At 36.1% G+C, this 19,717-nt stretch overlaps 1 pseudogene; it reads right to left on the bottom strand.

Annotated features, from left to right (window-relative positions):
- Positions 1-13,498: 13,498 nt before the first annotated feature.
- On the bottom strand, positions 13,499-14,484 carry LOC102138918 (large ribosomal subunit protein uL18 pseudogene; annotated as a pseudogene).
- Positions 14,485-19,717: the final 5,233 nt, after the last annotated feature.

Genomic DNA, 19,717 nt, shown 5'->3' with positions numbered 1-19,717 from the left:
AGGTGATCTGCCCACCTCAGCCTCCCAAACTGCTGGGATTACAGGCATGAGCCACCGCACCAGGCCAAAATCTATTCTTTAAAAAAAATATTCCATTGGGTACACCTACATTTAAAACAAGTAAAATAAATCTCTAATCATTTCCAATAAAAAACTATGTTACAAAATATATTTGGCCTATCTTCATTCACACTTATACCAAATAATTAACTTTGCACCATACTGAAGAAAACATTTGTCATATTGGGCAAAAACAATCAAGTGAAAAATGGTGCATTACTGAATTACACGTCAAACTTTTGTTTTGTTTTTAAAAATGTTCAATGAAAGATTTATAGGTTTGGTCATACAATATACCCATGTAACACACCTGTGCACGTACCCATATATCTAAACCCTGGCTGCTTTGCAAAGCCACATAGAAAAGCTTTGCTCTTGCTGTTTACTCAGTAGACTATTACAAAATCAATGCTTTGGCCAGAAGTAATGTTTCCAAATATTCTCAGACTCCAATCGCCTGGGATTCCAGAATGGTACTGAATTCCCAGGGGAAAAAATGAAAAAAAAAATCTCTTTACCAAACTTTATGTTATATTATATTGCTTGTACTTAAAGCAGTTTCTCTCTAAGTTAAAAGTTTAAAGAATAATTGCTACACATATCATGAGAGGCAAATAGATACTGGCTGTTGATTTAGAATAATGTGGCGAGGTTCCAAAAAGCAACTTCAAAAAATACCCTGTTGTAAAATGTACAGATATGTGTAGATTTGGAATTTAAATAATAAAAACTTATGGACACCAAAGAGATGTTTTCCTAACAAATGTGTACTTCTCAGAATTGCCTAGCATTCAACTCATTCATGTTAAGAATACTTAACATAACCATTTCCACAACTAAACTTACCTTAGGTACTAGAAATTTCCGGTAGTCAGGACTTCCATAAACCTCCAAAATGATAAAACCTGTTATTACAATTTTTATTCCATGTTTTTAAGATGTTAAAGCATTTAAAATTATCTATGATAAAGTCAATGTTATATTCACTGGGCTATTGTTTTAAATATGTGACAGGTGTGGAGTGGATATTTTTCACTTGTTTAGTAATATCAGATGACAACAAAGCAAAAGGAAATAGATATTTTAAAGTCTAAAGATAATTAAAAATGAGCCACTAATTATTAGGTTTACTAAAAAGGTAGAAAAATCACCCTAGACACCAATATGTACCCATTTGTACATGAGGAAGACTAGGGAGAATATGATGCAATTATAACTGTTATAGAATTGCAAGATTCACAAGGAGATAAGAAGAGAGCACTGTAAGTACACCAAATTATATTGGGGGTGCATCAACGAGAATCATTTCTTAAAAATATAGATTTCTGTAAAAAGGTAAAACTCAACTATAGTTCTCTAGCTGGATGCTGAGATGTAGTCCCTGTGACCAACTTAGGTACTTCTATCTGAGTGAAGCTTTAAATGACCAAACATTCAAGGCAGAGCTTGACTTGAATAACCTGAAGTTTGGGAAGATTTGCCAGCGTAAAGTCTAGAGCCATTTCACATCCAATTATTACTGTAAGTTTGAGGTTCACGGGATGAGTCTCTGAATGCAGGGTTTGAAAGAAATATAAAGAGTACTTAAAGCTCTGATGAACAAAATCCAAGAAGATCTTAATAAATGAAGAGATATTCCATGTTCATGGATAGGAAAACTCAATATTTGTTGAGATATTAGTTCTTCTCAAATATACCTATGGATTCTACACAATCCCAAACAAAATCAAATCAAGTTATTTTCTTAATATTAACAAATTGATTCTAAAATGTGTGTAAAGACACAAAAGACCCAGAATAGCCAGCACAATATTGAAGGAGAACAACAAAGTTAGAGGACTCACATCATCCTACATCAAGACTTACTGTAAAGTTATAGTTCAAGACAGTGTGGTATTGGAGAAAGAATAGACAAATAAATCAATAGAACAGAATAGAGAGTTCCAAAAGAGACTCACATAAATATGGAGGTAATGCAATGGAGAAGAGTTAAGTCTTTTTAACAAATGATGCTGGAACAACTAGATATACCCAGTACCCACCACCAACCCCATATAAAAAAGTAAAAGAGAAATTTGGACAGAACATTATAGTTTTTGGAAAAACAAAAACAAAAACAAAAACAAACAAACAAACAACCTCAAAATGAATTATGAGACTAAATGTAAAATGCAAAACTATAGAAAATCTTGAAAGATAACATAGTTAAAAACTTATATGACCTTGGGTATGGTGATGATTTTTTAGACATAACACCAACTGCACAATCCATGAAAAAAGATAATTGATAAGCTAGACTTTGTTAAAATTAATAAGTCTGCCCAGTAAAAGAGAGTGTTAAGGGAACAAGAAAGAAGCAACAGACTGGAAGAAAATATTTGCAAAAGACACAACTTACAGGTGACTTTTATCCAAAATATGCAAAGAACTCTTAAAACTCAACAATAAGAAACAAATAACCCAACTTAAAAATGAACCAAAGACCTTAACAGATACCTCATCAAAGAAGATATCCAAATAGCAAACAGATACATGAAAAGATGTTCCACATCCTATGTCATTAGGGAAATTCACATAAATCAACAATGAAATAACACTACACACCTATTAGAATGACCAAAATATAGAGCAGTGACAATACCAAATGCTGACAAGGATGTGGAGCAACAGTTAACTTTCATTTATTGCTGATAAGAATACAAAATGGTGCAGCCACTTTGGAAGGCCATTTAGCAGTGTCTTACAAAACTAAAAATATCCTTACTGTGTGAACCAGCAATCATTTTCCTTGTTATTTACCCAGGGGAATTGAAACTTTTGTTTATACAAAAGAGTGCACACAGGTGTCTTTAGCAGCTTTATTTATAATTACCCAAACTTGGGAGCAACCAAACTGCCTTTCAGTGGGTGAATGGATAAATTAACTGTGATACATACAGGCAATGGAGTATTATTTAGTGGTATAAAGGAAATGAGGTGTCAAGCCATGAAAACACATGAAGGAAACATAAATCGATATCGCTAAGTAAAGGAAGTCAACCTAAAAAGGCTACATACGCTATGATTCCAACTACTTGACATGCTGGAAAACAACAAACTATAGATAATAAAAACAGCAGTGGTTACCAGATGTTTAGGGAATAAAAAGAGGGTTTTTCAGGAAGTGAAACTATTCTGTATGATACTATGTTTTTCAAAAGTCATGTAATGTACAATACCAAGAGTACATCCTAATGTAAACCATAAGCTTTGGATAATCATGATATGTCAGTGTGGGTTCATCAACTATAACACATGTACCACCCTGGTGGTGGGTGTTGATAAGGAAGGAGACTATGCCTATGTGAGGGCAAGGGGTATATGTCTCTGTACCTTCCTCTCAATTTTGCTGTGAACCTAAAACTTCAGTCAAATAACATTTTAACAAAAGACGACCAAAGCTGCTCAAAACTTAACAGTTTTCTGTGATGTCTGAAAGATATAGAACAGCACCCTTTTACTTCTTACATCTGTATCTGAAAGAGTATGAAGTTAGCAACAAGAGATAAGAAAGTCAACAGGGAGAAGGGGTTTTGGGTATAGACTACTAAGGGATCAATGGCAATATAGCTGGCCCCTTTCTGAAGAGGTTCTCAATACTGAAGTAAACTAGACTTAACAGTGCTGCAAGAAAATGACGCATATTATCATTGGGAAACCTAATAGCTTTGGTGGAATAACATGCAATCATATTGACATAACTGCATTGTAAACTATATATTATCACTGCCTCGGACTCACTAAGTAAATTATTATGCCCTTTTCTCCAAATGTAAAACCCAAAACTATAAAAACCTTGGAAGACAACCTAGGCAATACTATTCAGGGCTTAAGCATGGGCAAACCTTTCATAACAAAGATGCAAAAAGCAATTGCAACAAAAGAAAAAATTGACATCTGAGAACTAAATAAAGACTTTCTGTACAGTAAAAGAAACTCAACAGAGTAAACAGACAACGTACAGAATTGGAAAAAACGGTTGCAAAATATGCATCTGAAAAAGGTCCAATATCCAGCATCTATAAGAACTTAAACAGAGGAGCACGCCCAAGATGGCCAAATAGGAACAGCCCCAGCCTCCAACTTCCAGCATGAGCAACACAGAAGATGGGTGATTTCTGCATTTTCAACTGAGGTACCAGGTTCCTCTCACTGGGGCGTGTCGAACGGTTGGCACTGGTCCATGGGTGCAACCCGACCAGGGAGACCTGAAGCAGGGCGAGGCATCACCTCACCTGGGAAGCTCAAGGGGAAAGGGAATTCTTTTTCCTAGCCAAAGGAAATTGAGACACACAACACCTGGAAAATTGGGTAACTCCCACCCTAATACTGCACTTTACCAAGGGACTTAGCAAATGGCACACCAGGAGATTATATCCCACACCTGGCTCAGAGGGTCCCACACCCATGGAGCCTCCCTCATTGCTAGCACAGCAGTCTGAGATCTAACTGCAAGGCGGCAGCAAGTCTGGGGGAAGGGTGCCCACTATTGCCGAGGCTTAAGTAGGTAAACAAAGCTGCCAGGAAGCTCAAATTGGGTGGAGCCCACCAGAGCTCAAGGAGGCCAGCCTGCCTCTGTAGACTCCTCCTCTGAGGACAGGGCATAGCTAAACAAAAAGCAGCAGAAACCTTGGCAGAGGTAAATGCCCCTGTCTGACAGCTTTGAAGAGAGCAGTGGATCTCCCAGCATGGAGGTTGAGATCTGAAAACGGACAGACTGCCTGCTCAAGTGGGTCCCTGTTCCCTGAGTAGCCTAACTGGGAGACATCCCCCACTAGGTGCAGACCGACAATTCACACCTCACACAATGGGGTACACCCCTGAGACGAAGCTTCCAGAGCAAGAATCAGACAGCAACATTGCTGTTCAGCAATATTCTATCTTCTGCAGCCTCTGCTGCTGATACCCAGGCAAACAGGGTCTGGAGTGGACCTCAAGCAAACTCCAACAGACCTGCAGTTGAAGGTCCTGACTGTTAGAAGGAAAACTAACAAACAGAAAGGACACCCACACCAAAACCCCATCAGTACATCACCACCATCAAAGACCAAAGGCAGATAAAACCACAAAGATGGGGAAAAAGCAGTGCAGAAAAGCTGGAAATTTAAAAAATCAGAGTGAAACTCCCCCTCCAAAGGAACGCAGCTCATCGCTGGCAATGGAACAAGGCTGGATGGAGAATGACTTTAACAAGTTGACAGAAGGCTTCAGTTGATCAATCTTCTCAGAGCTAAAGGAGGAACTACATAACCAGCGCAAAGAAACTATAAACATTGAAAAAAGAATGGATGAATGGATAACTAGAATAATCAATGCAGAGAAGACCTTAAAAGAACTGATAGAGATGAAAACCATAACTGGAGAACTACGTGACAAATGCACAAGCTTCAGTAACCAACTCAATCAACTGGAAGAAAGAGTATCAGTGATTGAGGATCAAATGAATGAAATGAAGTTAGAAGAGAAGTGTAGAGAAAAAAGAGTAAAAAGAAATGAACAAAGCCTCCAAGAAATATGGGATTATGTGAAAAGACCAAATCTACATCTGATTGGTGTGCCTGAAAGTGACGGGAAAAATGGAACCAAGTTGGAAAACACTCTGCAGGATATCATCCAGGAGAACTTCCCCAACCTAGTAAGGCAGGCCAACATTCAAATTCAGGAAATACAGAGAACGCCACACCACAAAAATACTCCCCGAGAAGAGCAACTCCAAGACACATAATTGTCAGATTCACCAAAGTTGAAATGAAGAAAAAAATGATAAGGGCAGACAGAGAGAAAGGTCGGGTTACACACAAAGGGAAGCCCATCAGACTAACAACGGATCTTTCGGCAGAAACTCTCCAAGCCAGAAGAGAGTGGGGGCCAATATTCAACATTCTTAAAGAAAAGAATTTTCAACCCAGAATTTCATATCCAGCTAAACTAAGTTTCTTAAGTGAAGGAGAAATGAAATCCTTTATAAACAAGCAAATGCTTAGAGATTTTGTCACCACCAGGCCTGTCCTACAAGAGATCCTGAAGAAAGCACTAAACATGGAAAAGAACAACAGGTATCAGTCATTGCAAAAACATGTCAAATGTAAAGTCCATCGATGCTAGGAAGAAACTGCATTGACTAGCAAGCAAAATAACCAGCTAATATCATAATGACAGGATCAAGTTCACACATAACAATATTAGCCTTAAATGTAAATGGACTAAATGCCCCAATTAAAAGACACAGACGGGCAAATTGGATAAAGAGTCAAGACCCATCAGTTTGCTGTATTCAGGAGACCCATCTCACATGCAGAGACACACATAGGCTCAAAATAAAGGGATGGAGGAAGATCTACCAAGCAAACGGAAAACAAAAAAAAGCAGGGATTGCAATACTAGTCTCTGATAAAACAGACTTTAAACCATCAAAGACCAAAAGACACAAAGAAGGCCATTACCTAATGGTAAAGGGATCAATTCAACAGGAAGAGCTAACTATCCTAAATATATATGCACCCTATACAGGAGCACCCAGATTTATAAAGCAAGTCCTTAGAGACTTACAAAGAGACTTAAACTCTCATACAATAATAATGGGGGACTTTAACACCCCACTGTCAACATTAGACAGATCAACAAGACAGAAAGTTAACAAGGATATCCAGGAATTGAATTCAACTCTGCACCAAGTGGACCTAATAGACATCTACAGAACTCTGCACCCCAAATCAACAGAATGTACATTCTTCTCAGCACCACATCACACTTATTCCAAAATTGACCACATAGTTGGAAGTAAAGCACTCCTTAACAAATGTAAAAGAACAGAAATTATAACAAACTGTCTCTCAGACCACAGTGCAATCAAACTAGAACCCAGGGCTAAGAAACTCAATCAAAACCACTCAATGACATGGAAACTGAACAACTTGCTCCTGAATGACTACTGGGTACATAACAAAATGAAGGCAGAAATAAAGATGTTCTTTGAAACCAATGAGAACAAAGATACAACATACCAGAATCTCTGGGACACATTTAAAGCAGTGTATAGAGGGAAATTTATAGCACTAAATGCCCACAAGAGAAAGCAGGAAAGATCTAAAATTGACACTCTAACACCACAATTAAAAGAACTAGAGAAGCAAGAGCAAACACTTTCAAAAGCTCGCAGAAAGCAAGAAATAACTAAGATCAGAGCAGAACTGAAGGAGATAGAGACACCAAATATCCTCCAAAAAATCAATGAATCCAGGAGCTGGTTTTTTGAAAAGATCAACAAAATTGATAGACCACTAGCAAGACTAATAAAGAAAAGAGAGAAGAATCGAATAGATGCAACAAAAAATGATAAAGGGGATATCACCACCGACCCCACAGAAATACAAACTACCATCAGAGAAAACTATAAACACTTCTATGCAAATAAACTAGAAAACCTAGAAGAAATGGATAATTTCCAGGACACTTACACTCTCCCAAGACTAAACCAGGAAGAAGTTGAATCCCTGAACAGATCAATAGCAGGCTCTGAAATTGAGGCAATAATTAATAGCCTACCAACCAAAACAAGTCCAGGACCAGATGGATTCACAGTCAAATTCTACCAGAGGTACAAGGAGGAGTTGGTACCATTACTTCTGAAACTATTCCAATCAATAGAAAAAGAGGGAATCGTCTCTAACACATTTTACGAGGCCAGCATCATCCTGATACCAAAGCCTGACAGAGATACAACAAAAAAAAGGGAATTTTAGACCAATATCCCTAATTAATATCGACGCAAAAATCCTCAATAAAATGCTGGCAAACTGAATCCAGCAGCACATCAAAAAGCTTATCCACCATGATCAAGTGGGCTTCATCCCTGGGATGCAAGGCTGGTTCAACATATACAAATCAATAAACATAATCCAGCATATAAACAGAACCAAAGACAAAAACCACATGATTATCTCAATAGATGCATAAAGGGCCTTTGACAAAATTCAACAGCCCTTCATCTAAAACTAGAAAGCTGAAACTGGATCCTTTCCTTACTCCTTACATGAAAATTAATTCAAGATCGATTAGAGACTTAAATGTTAGACCTAAAACCATAAAAATCCTAAAAGAAAACCTAGGTAATACCATTCAGGACATAGGCAGGGGCAAGGACTTCATGTCTAAAACACTAAAAGCAACGGCAACAAAAGCTGAAATTGACAAATGGGATCTAATTAAACTAAAGAGCTTCTGCACAGCAAAAGAAACTACCATCAGAGTGAACAGGCAACCTACAGAATGGGAGAAAATGTTTGCAAACTACTCATCTGAAAAAGAGCTAATATCCACAACCTATAAAGAACTCAATCAAATTTACAAGAAAAAACAAACAACCCCATCAAAAAGTGGGCAAAGAATATGAACAGACACTTCTCAAAAGAAGACATTCATACAGCCAACAGACACATGAAAAAATGCTCATCATCACTGACCATCAGAGAAATGCAAATCAAAAGCACAATGAGAGACCATCTCACACCAGTTAGAATGGCAATCATTAAAAAATCAGGAAACAACAGGTGCTGGAGAGAATGTGGAGAAATAGGAACACTTTTACACTGTTGGTGGGACTGTAAACTAGTTCAACCATTGTGGAAAACAGTGTGACGATTCCTCAAGAATCTAGAACAAGAAATACCATTTGATCCAGCCATCCCATTACCGGGAATATACCCAAAGGATTATAAGTCATGCTGCTATAAAGACACATGCACATGTATGTTTATTGCGGCACTATTCACAATAGCAAAGACTTGGAATCAACCCAAATGCCCATGACAGATTGGATTAAGAAAATGTGGCACATATACACCAAGGAATACTACGCAGCCACAAAAAAGGATGAGTTCGTGTCCTTTGTAGGGACATGGATGCAGCTGGAAACCATCATTCGCAGCAAACTTTTGCAAGAACAGAAAACCAAATACCGCATGTTCTCACTCATAGGTGGGAATTGAACAATGAGATCACTTGGACACAGGAAGGGGATCATCACACACTGGGTCCTATTGTGGGGAGTGGGGGGCGGGGAGTGATAGCATTAGGAGATATACCTAATGTAAATGACGAGGTAATGGGTGCAGCACACCAACATGGCACATGTTGTTACATATGTAACAAACCTGCACGTTGTGCACATGTACCCTAGAACTTAAAGTATATTAAAAAAAAGGGGGGGAAGAAAAATAAAAAAAAGTAGGACAGGAAAATAAATAGTCACAAAGATTATTTGTTAAAATTATAAAAAAAAAGAACTGAAACAAATTTATAAGAAAAAAAACCAAACAACCCTATTAAAAAGTGGGCAAAGGACATGAACAGACACTTCTCAAAAGAAGACATACATGCAGCCAACAATCATATGAAGAAAAACTAAACATCACTGATCACTAGAGAAACGCAAATCAAAACACAATGAAATACCATCTCATACCACTCACAATGGTGATTATTAAAGAGTTAAAAAATAACAGTTGCTGGTGAGATTGTGGAGAAAAAGGAATGCCTTTACCTTCTCCATGTTGGTGAGAGTGTAAACTAGTTCAACCATTGTGGAAGACATTGTGGTGATTCCTCAAAGACCTAAAGGCAGAAATACCATTCAATCCTGCAATTCCATTACTGGGTATATACCCAAAGGCATATAAATCATTCTAATATAAAGACACATGCACGTGTATGTTCATTGCAGCACTATTCACAATAGCAAAGATATGGAATCAACCTAAATACCCATCAGTGATAGACTGGATAAAGGAAATATGTTACATATGCACCTTGGAATACTACGTGACCATAAACAAGAACAACATTATGTCCTTTGCAGCGACATGGATGGAGCTGGATGCCATTACCCTTAGCAAATTAATGCAGAAACAGAAAACCAAATACCACATCTTCTCGCTTATAAGTGGGAGCTAAATAATGAGAACAAATGGACACATAGAGGGGAATAACATACACTAGAATCTATCTGAGGGTGGAGGGTAGGAGGAGGGAGAGGATCAGACAAAATAACTAATGGATACTAGGCTTAATACCTGGGCAATAAAAAATCTTTACAAAAAAACCCATGACACACGTTTACCTGTGTAACAAACCTGCACATGTACTTAAAATAAATGTATTTTTAAAAACACAGACATGGAGTATTAATTCAGTCACATGATATTATTATATCTAACCCCACCCCAATCCTAAAATCAACTAATCAATATGCATTTTGAGTTTCAGAAATCTGATAGAAAATTAGAAATGTATAAAATACTAAATCAGTACATTTGCTTGACACCCATCTAACCTGATTTACAATAAAGAAATTTATTTACCCAGTCATGGTGGCTCATGCTTGTAATTCCAGCACTTTGGGAGCCTGCAGTTGGAGAATTGCTTGACTTGAGCCCAGAGGGTTCCAGGTTGCAGTGAGCTATGGTCATGCTGCTGCACTCCAGCCTGGGTGACAGAGTGAGACTCTGTCTCAAAAAAAAAAAAAAAAAAAAAAAAAAAAAAAAAAAGAAGAAGAAGAAAAGAAAAGAAATATGTTCTATTTACATTTTACTAAGCTTTTGTTTCTACATTCTTATAACTCCTAATGTGAGAGGTACTTTTTGAATCTTTGACTCCTTAGCAGTCATTCTCCCTTTGCCCTTGTTTCTCACTAAAGAAACACACCTTGCCAATTCTCCAACTACATATTGGCAGCAGAGAACATGGGGGTATGCGTGTGACCAAGGCCTCACAGAAGAGACTGGCTCAAAGTCTGATACTCAGACTGATGACTCAGGTCCACTTAAACGAAGTTGAATTTTCACTTAAGAAAATAGAAGTGCTATCTTTTCCATTAGATTTGAATCTGAAAGATATGACTTTGGATCTTCTGAGGCTGTAGCACAACCAAAGAGAGTAACTCTGCAGCAATATCAGTAGGAAGAAAATACTACCTGGAACTGTGTAAGTTTTGAGTCATGATGTCATAGAAGCCTGTTAACCCAGCTTTAGTTATATACTGGAATTTTCTGTGACATGAGATAATAACTTCCTCCTTCTGTTTTATCATTTGCTTACATCACTCTGAGTTAAGGTTTTTCTAATCAGTAACTAAAAAACGGCTATATAATAATTCAAAAGCCATTTTTACTCCATCTTTCTATTATTCTAGAAAAGATTAATTATTACTATATATTATTCTTCTAGTCTGACATATATTTATATGATTATATTGTTCTGTGATTATTTTCATGAATGAAAATAAAGATTTTTAGTTTTATTATTTAATAAAACATGTAATATATTAATACATACATCCTTTAAGAATAATTCAAAAATAATGCAAATTAATTCAACAAATAGTATTCATATATTACAAGATAAACAAGTCACCCGTTTGGCAGAATTCCTACTGATTTTAACTTTATTTTATGAGGTTTTTCTATTTTCCACAGAAGGAAAGGGCTGGAAAAATAATACAATGCAAAAATTATCTTTGTGATATGATCCCCTGAACTGAAGAAAAATTTTCCAGATAGACAAACCAAACCATATGATTAGTGTCCGTCCATTTTTAGGGTGGTAATACATGCGGTGTGATTATGTTTTAATTTTTGAAAATTTAAAATACTGCTTTAAAAAGATTAAAAAAATAATGTTCTCTCAGTTTCCACACACAGTTTTCATTGCCTAAAAGTAGGTGGCAAATATCTGTTATTATTTATTGATTGATCTGGCAAACTTGATTAATCTAGTAACAATAATGATTACTCAAAATAGAATTTTGTACATTCACAAAGTTTTCACCAAATTATACGTTTTTGATTTTTAAAACACAATCAATTTAAGTTACTAATTGCCAAATAAACACCTTGTAAGAAGGAAATTACTATATAATGATACACCCTACTATTCAAAGAAATTCAGAGGCAGCTTATATTCCCCATAGGTGTAGGATAATTAGTGACATGCCCATGAAAAGCTACCTAATAGTGCCATCTGGTGGACAGAACGTACAGTGATTGTATCTGGATATATGTCATGTCTGAACTTATTTTTTTTGGTATCAACTTTTATTTTAAGTGCTAGGTACATGTGCAGGATATGCAGGTTTGTTAAACAGGTAAACGTGTGCCATGGTGGTTTGCTGCACAGATCAACCCATCACCTAGGTATTAAACCCAGCATCCATTAGCTATTCTTCCTGATGCTCTTCCTCCCCACGCCCTCTCAGCAGAACCCAGTGTGTGTCGTTCCCCACCATGTATCCACATGATCTCATGTCTGAACATTTTTAAACTTAAAAAAAAAACAAACCTGACACTTTATGACATTTTAGCTTTCAGTATAATGTGACAAATACAATTTTATTAACAGTATTACATTTGTTTAAGCAATTTAAAATTTACACTAAGAAATAGAATTATTCCTTCCTTTGCTCAGTTGTATGTGTATACCAGATGAAGAACATGTCACATATGACTCATTTTTTGTCATTTAACTCTATTTTTGCCCACAGAATTTATAACTCCTTAGCATCTCTCTCCCCAATAACATAAACTGCTTGAGAGGAGAATCAGCTTTTGTCAGCGTCCATCAGTAATTTCCACAGTGTTCAGTCCAAGAGGTCCATTGGTTATATCCCCATCCTTAAAGAAGGACCTAAACGGTACTAAATAAGTACTTGTAAAATAAATGAATGAATGAATGAATCAATCAATCAATCAATCAATCAATATTGTGTTAAATTCTAGGCATTGCTTCATTTGAAAGGCCCATATAATATGGTAGAGTACATTCATAGGGGTGGCCAGTATTGCCATATTCAGCCCTGACAGGTAAGATGTAACTTAAGTCATTATGAAAGTTGAATGTTATACAAGAAGACTGAAGTCATTGCCATTTCATGGTTAACAGATGTATACAAGAGGTTTGATTTATTCTCAAGGACACAAAGAGTATAATTTAAAACAATGGGAGGAAGCAACATGAAAGTAACTTGCTGCTCAATGTGAGGAAAATTTTCTAAGAAGCAGTTTTTTGAAAATGAAATAAACTGCCTTCAAAAATTTAAGACTCTCCACTGATGAAGCTATTCAAGTGAATTCTAATTAGTTATTGATTTAGGATGCATACAGATAGTATTGATTTTGAATTATTTGTTAGATTATTTAAGACGCATCTATGACATAACACGGCATCTTTTGCATTTGAAGTATTAAACACTTAAGCTACTTAAGAGAGCACCTAAAATTTAAATCTCAGGGTTTTTTATTCTTACCTGGTTGTCATTTCCCATTTTTAGGTAGAATATGGTTTCCAATCTTTTGGTGGATTATTTATATGCATGAATGCTATAATTCAGACAATTATAATTAAACACTTCTTTTTTTTTTTTTTTTAGTTTCTGTCTGTAAGTTTATTATCTTTATCTGAAAAATCATCATAGAAAATTGTTTGGTTTAGCTCTCAGCAGCCCGCTCCTGAGCTCTGAGGAAGCTTGCCTTCTTTTGAGCTACCCGATCCTTCTTCTGAGCAAGAGACATTTTGGGACGGTTCCACCTCTTCTTTTTAACTTCTTTCTTGGGCTTCTTTTCATAGACTGGATTCTCTCGTATAGCAGCGTGAGCTTTCTTATACATCTCCTCCATGTCTGGAGTTACACTGTTCTTTATGTATTGAGAGAACTGTTTCTTGTAAGCATCTTCATCTTCTTCCATTAAGTAGCGCATGTAATCTGCAACATTCTGGCCCATGATGTGCTTCCGGTGTACTTCTGCATTAAATTCCTTGCTTTCAGAATCATAACCGGGGAATCGTTTGGTACTGTGAGGGATAGACAAGCCTCCATCCACAGCTCCCTTCAGGGCGCCAAAAACTTTATTGCCAGTGGTAGTTCTGGCAAGGCCTGCATCCAAATAGCAGGTAAAGGCACCTGGCTGACCATCAATGCTTTCCACATTGTATTCATCACCAGTCACCTCCACTTGGCCTTCATAGATCATGTCGATGCCAAACCTATTGAGAAGCCTGCGGGCCAGCAGCAGGCCAGTACAATATGCTGCAGCATAGTTTGTCAGGCCAACCTTCACACCGTATTTTGGCAGTTCGTGTGCATATGCTGCGCAGACTATCATATCCCCCTCTATACGGGCATAAGCAATGTGACAAATGATATCTCTGTTTGTTACACGAACTATCATCCTGTATTTGGGTGTGTTTTATTTATTTTTATCCTGTTTCACCAAGCGTTTCCGAGCATAGGAATCAGTTTTACCCTCTCCTCGTCTTCTAAATTTCACTTGGTATCTCTTAAAGTAGGCCTTATTCTTAACAACTTTAACAAACCCCATCCTGCGGAACAGAGACCCGCGTCCGCGGCTCGACGGAGACCTCTAAACACTTCGTTAAGGATAATTAATTTCTGTCCCATAATCATCTGATACTTATCAAGACTAAAATTATTTTATTTAATTAAACTTGACAGCAAGAATATCCACCACTTTAAGAGATACCTTTAAAATTTAAAACATGATTTCTCACTTAATGTAACTCCCCCCGCTCTGTGGGATACGAGAGTCTGAGAAACGTAAAAGAAATAATTTGAATCATGACTTAATTATTGGGTGTCTAAAATTAGCCTCAATTAGGAAGTATAAAATATTTTATTTTTTATCAACAGTTAGCAACTGCCTTGTTTTCCTTCTAATTACTCTGAATAGATAAGTAGAAAGACAATATTGCACTGTTTTCAGTAGGTGGCAGTTTCAGCATTCTCACCATTTTAATCTTTTTTTCATAGTTACCAATTTTATTCATCATAGTCAGGGAATTCCTTCCCACAATTATTTTCCTAGAGTTATCCCTAGCATGACAAGAGGAAAACTTTTTTAAAGATGCTGAGTATAGTAGATGTCTTTGGGAAAACTTGGACAAGGATATTTTTTGGTAGCTATTCCTCAAATCCTGTGTGTGCTCAATTGCTATGATAAGTTGCTTGTGATGTAATTTGATATTTATTTCATATAAAGTTCAATGGACATTAATGGTAATATTATTTCATTATTCTGTTATGTGGCTGCTCTGGTTAAATAACAATGCATTATACCACATAGTGTCTAATATAATTCAAACCAGAACTATTCAATCTTATCAACAGTAGCCATAAGGCAATAAATGAATATAATATCTATACATCTGATGTGAGCTGAAGGAAATAAAAATAAGAGTTTTTTAAATGGATGAAGTGAAGATTGCAGCATGTTTATTTGCCTAATATCTTCTTTGAACTTTTCAATAAAATCTTGGTAGTATCCTAAGAGAAATTGTTTAAATTGTATTCTGCAATTCAAACTGAGTTTAAAAATATTTAAAATGCCAGGGAATCGGGTAAATTACCATTTACATTTTATAATTAATTTTTCTAGAAGTAAGAGAAACTATAACACAAATATGTCCATAGAGAAGGGAAATCGTTTTAGGAAGATATTTTTCCTCATTTAGTCTTTGTTGTGTCTATTAAACCTAACAAACAATTAAGATAGCACTTTCACTGAAGGAATAATAAATGTAAATTAATTTAACACTAACTTCTAGGTATTCAACAATGTAAAATGGGGTAAACTAGAAGCTATAAATTACACTTTCAAAAAGATTTAGGAAAAAAGAGAGAGAGAGACTTGTGGTTAAGGGCAGATGTAATTCTCCATAGAAGGAATAAGAAAATTGCGTTTGCAGATATATTAAAGTTACTTTTAACATATGGACTCTTTGAGAATTAACCTAATAATGTTGACATCCACCCAACAGATTCTTATGGGGGATGTGTGTGTGTGTGTGTGACAAGTATGAAAATATAAAGGAAATGCTAGTATTTTACCCTATATTGTTAACATTTAATGTATTACTTAAAGCTGTTTCAAGCTTGAGTTGCACTGTAATCATTTATCTAAGGAATTTCTTAAGATTATTTTTAATTTTGTTCCTTACTATATTCATTTTTTAATAGGGCCCAATGAGACTGATTAAAATTATGAGTTATTTTATGCGGACTTTATTTTAGGTAATTCATAGCAGGATACAAAAGTTTCATTCCACCAGTGGGAATCATCTGATTACTCTGGAGCAACCTATAGCTAATTATGGCAAAGCCAGATTAATTTGTATACTTGAGAAATGAACTTCCCTATACCCAATTATACTTGAGACCAGCGGGTCTCATCTTCACATTAACCTTCTCAAAGGCACAAATCTCTCTTAGGTCTCCCCCTAACTGACACACTAAACTGTGAAAATAAAGTATCCGTTTAAGCACCCAGAGGGACTCAAGCTATGTGGAAACCATTGGAGTAGAGCTGGCTCCAAACATGCTACTCTAAGAATGACTTCATCTTTAATTTAACATATTTGTATAAATATTCTCCCAGGACAAAGATGATTAATGACAAAAATAAAGGAGTTCCACGTAAGTTTCTGATTAGTCTCCAGGGTTTGTTACAATCGAGATGTAAATTTCTGTTAACAGTAGATTCCAGAAGGCACCCTAGACAATTTACACGAAAAATATATATCAGAAAGATTTTCTTCTCTTCCATAATTAAAATGAGACTCTTTTCTAAAAAAAAGTTCATCAGAAAGTTTCCTCATCAATTATGTGAATTCTCAGGATTGGAGGGCAAAAAACTAGTTATTAAGAAATATTTTTCTCTTATCTAATCTAAACATGGACAAAGTGTTACAAAAGAAAAAAGCATGGAATTTGGAATACAGAGAGTTGTATTATACTGGCGAATTTATACAAACAAGAAGTACGGACATGGACTAATCATTTTACATTTTGTGGAATTCTTGTTTTAAAAGTCTTAAAAATTCCAGCCTTATATCGCAGAATCTTTTAAAACTAAGTTAAATAATTCTAACTAATGCAACTCTATTTCCTATTCCATTCCCCAGGTTGCACCATAATCAACTCAAATGACCATGTACCTATCTTATTTATTCATTCATTTTCTGAAGCAAGCAACTTGCAATTTATTGGCCTATAACATTGCTCAGTAATAAAAATTTGATAGAACTAGACATTTTAGTAGAAATAAAACTATCGGCCGGGTGCAGTGGCTCACGCCTGTAATCCCAGCACTTTGGGAGGCCTAGGCCAGCATATCACCTGAGGTCAGGAGTTCAAGACCAGCCTGGCCAACATGGTGAAACCCCATCTTCAGGCATGATGGCGAGTGCCTGTAATCCCAGCTACTGGGGAGGCTGAGACGGGAGAATAGCTTGAATCCGGGAGACGGTGGTTGCAGTGAGCCGAGATCGTGCCGCTGCACTCCAGCCTGGGCGGCTGAGCCAGACTCCGTCTCAAACAAACAACAACAAAAAAAACTATCATAAATTGAGGGGTACACGTGCAGGTTTGTTATATAGGTAAATTGTGTGTAAGAGGGGTTTGGTACACAGATTATTTTGTCACTTAGATGATAAGTGTAGTCTCTGCTAGGTAGTTTTTAATTTTATTTATTTATTTTTGAATTTTTTATTTCCATATTTTTTGGGGAACAGGTGGTATCTGGTTACATGAGTCAGTTCTTCAGTGGTGTGATTTGTGAGATTTTGGTGCATCCATTTACTAAGCAGTATATATTGAGCCCAATTTGTAGTCTTTTATCCCTCACTCCTCCCACCCTTTTCACCAAGTTCCCAAAGTCTCTTATTTCATTCTTATGCCTTTGCATCGTCATAGCTTAAGACCCACTTATAAGTGAGAACATCCTATCTTATTTTGGAGGGGGAAAAAAATCCAAAACAAAAGATTTATCAATTCCGTTAAATTTCTCATTCTAGTCTCACAATCCTGGCTGTCAAGTCACATCATCATTGTTAAATAAGTCTTCAAAAATAGCCATATTTTTCTTCTTCTTGGTGCAATACACAACTAAAAAAAGCAGTAATGAAAATGTATCATTATAAACAGCATGGCAAAATATGTGTTAACTTTATTAAATAAAAGGAGGAATTGACTATAATAAAAATCGTATTAGAAAATATCTACATGTGCCTCTCATTGGCAACAGAACAAGTGGAAAAAATTAATAAGGAAATGTAGAAAATAGGAAAATTCAAAGAGTTTTTGTTACTTGAATATTAAACAATTTACCATACAAACAAAAAAACTTCCCCAAAATATCAATTAAAATTATTAATTTAGTCACACATTATGATAAAGTAACACTTATGAAACTATGTGGTAAAGACTGAATTTTCTGAAAAAATTATAATAAAACAGAAAAATAATTACAAAACTAGAAAAAAGGAAAAGGGAACTAACGAATTTAAAAACAAAAACAAAACCTAAAAAGCTCTTGAATCCAGTAGCAAATAAAATCTGCAATTTTGTATAATTATGAAATAATGTTACATAGTAACATGTATAAAATTATGGAAAGAAGATATGCCAATACTGAAAATAATATACATTTTAAATGCTTTTATTTTACAAAATTAAAATAAGCTAAATATTGAATTCGGGAAAAGAAAATAATAAAAGCAAGAATAGGGAAAAGCTTCACTTTCCATATTAATGAACCATTTATTTCTCATAAGTATATATATCCTCATGTTGTCCTGAGTCCAATTATCTTATGTTGCAGATGGAAGGCAAAGTACCAAAGTCGAAAGGTATAGTGAACAAGACAATATACGCCCTAGTGGTACAGTATAACAACAAAATAGCAGAAGCTGAAATAAGATTTATACATATACTTTTTAAAATGTTTACTTTTATTTTAAGTTTCGGGGTACATATGTAGGACGTGCAGGTTTGTTACGTAGGTAAACGTGTGCCATGGTGATTTGCTGCACCTATCAACCCATCACCTAGGTATTAAGGCCCACATGCATTAGCTACTTTTCCTAATAGTCTCCCTCCCCCGACTCCACCCCAGGACACTGACAGGCCCTAGTATGTGTTGTTCCCCTCCCTGTGCCTACGTGTTCTCATCTTTCAGCTCCCACTTATAGGTGAGAACACAAGGTGTTTGGTTTTCTGTTTCTGCGTTAGTTTGCTGAGGATGATGGCTTCCAGCTCCATCCATGTCTCTGCACAGAACATCATCTCATTTCTTCTTATGGCTGCATAGTATTACATGGTATGTATGGATCACTTTTTCTTTATCTGGTCTATCATTGATGGGCATTTGGGTTGATTCCATGTCTTTGCTATTGTGAATAGTGCAGCAATGAACATATGTGTGCACGTATCTTTGTAATAGAATGATTTCTATTCCTTTGGGTATAAACCCAGTAATGGGATTGCTAGGTCAAATAGTATTTCTGCTTCTAGATCTTTGAGGAATCACTGCACCATCTTCCACAATAGTTGAGCTAATTTCATTCCCACCAATAGTGTAAAAGCGTTCCTATTTCTCTGCAACCTCACCAGCATTTGTTGTTTCTTGATTTTTAAATAATTGCCATTCTGACTGGTATGAGATGGTATCTCATTGTGGTTTTGATTTACATTTCTCTAATGGTCAGTGATGTTGAGCTTTATTTCATGTTTGTTGGCTGAATGAATGTCTTCTTTTGAGAAGAGTCTGTTCAT

Source organism: Macaca fascicularis, chromosome 11 (genome assembly GCF_037993035.2).
Source record: "Macaca fascicularis isolate 582-1 chromosome 11, T2T-MFA8v1.1".
NCBI classification, from domain to species: domain Eukaryota; kingdom Metazoa; phylum Chordata; class Mammalia; order Primates; family Cercopithecidae; genus Macaca; species Macaca fascicularis.
The sequence above is the reverse complement of the archived record's forward strand: the minus strand, read 5'-3'. Positions and strand labels throughout refer to the sequence as shown.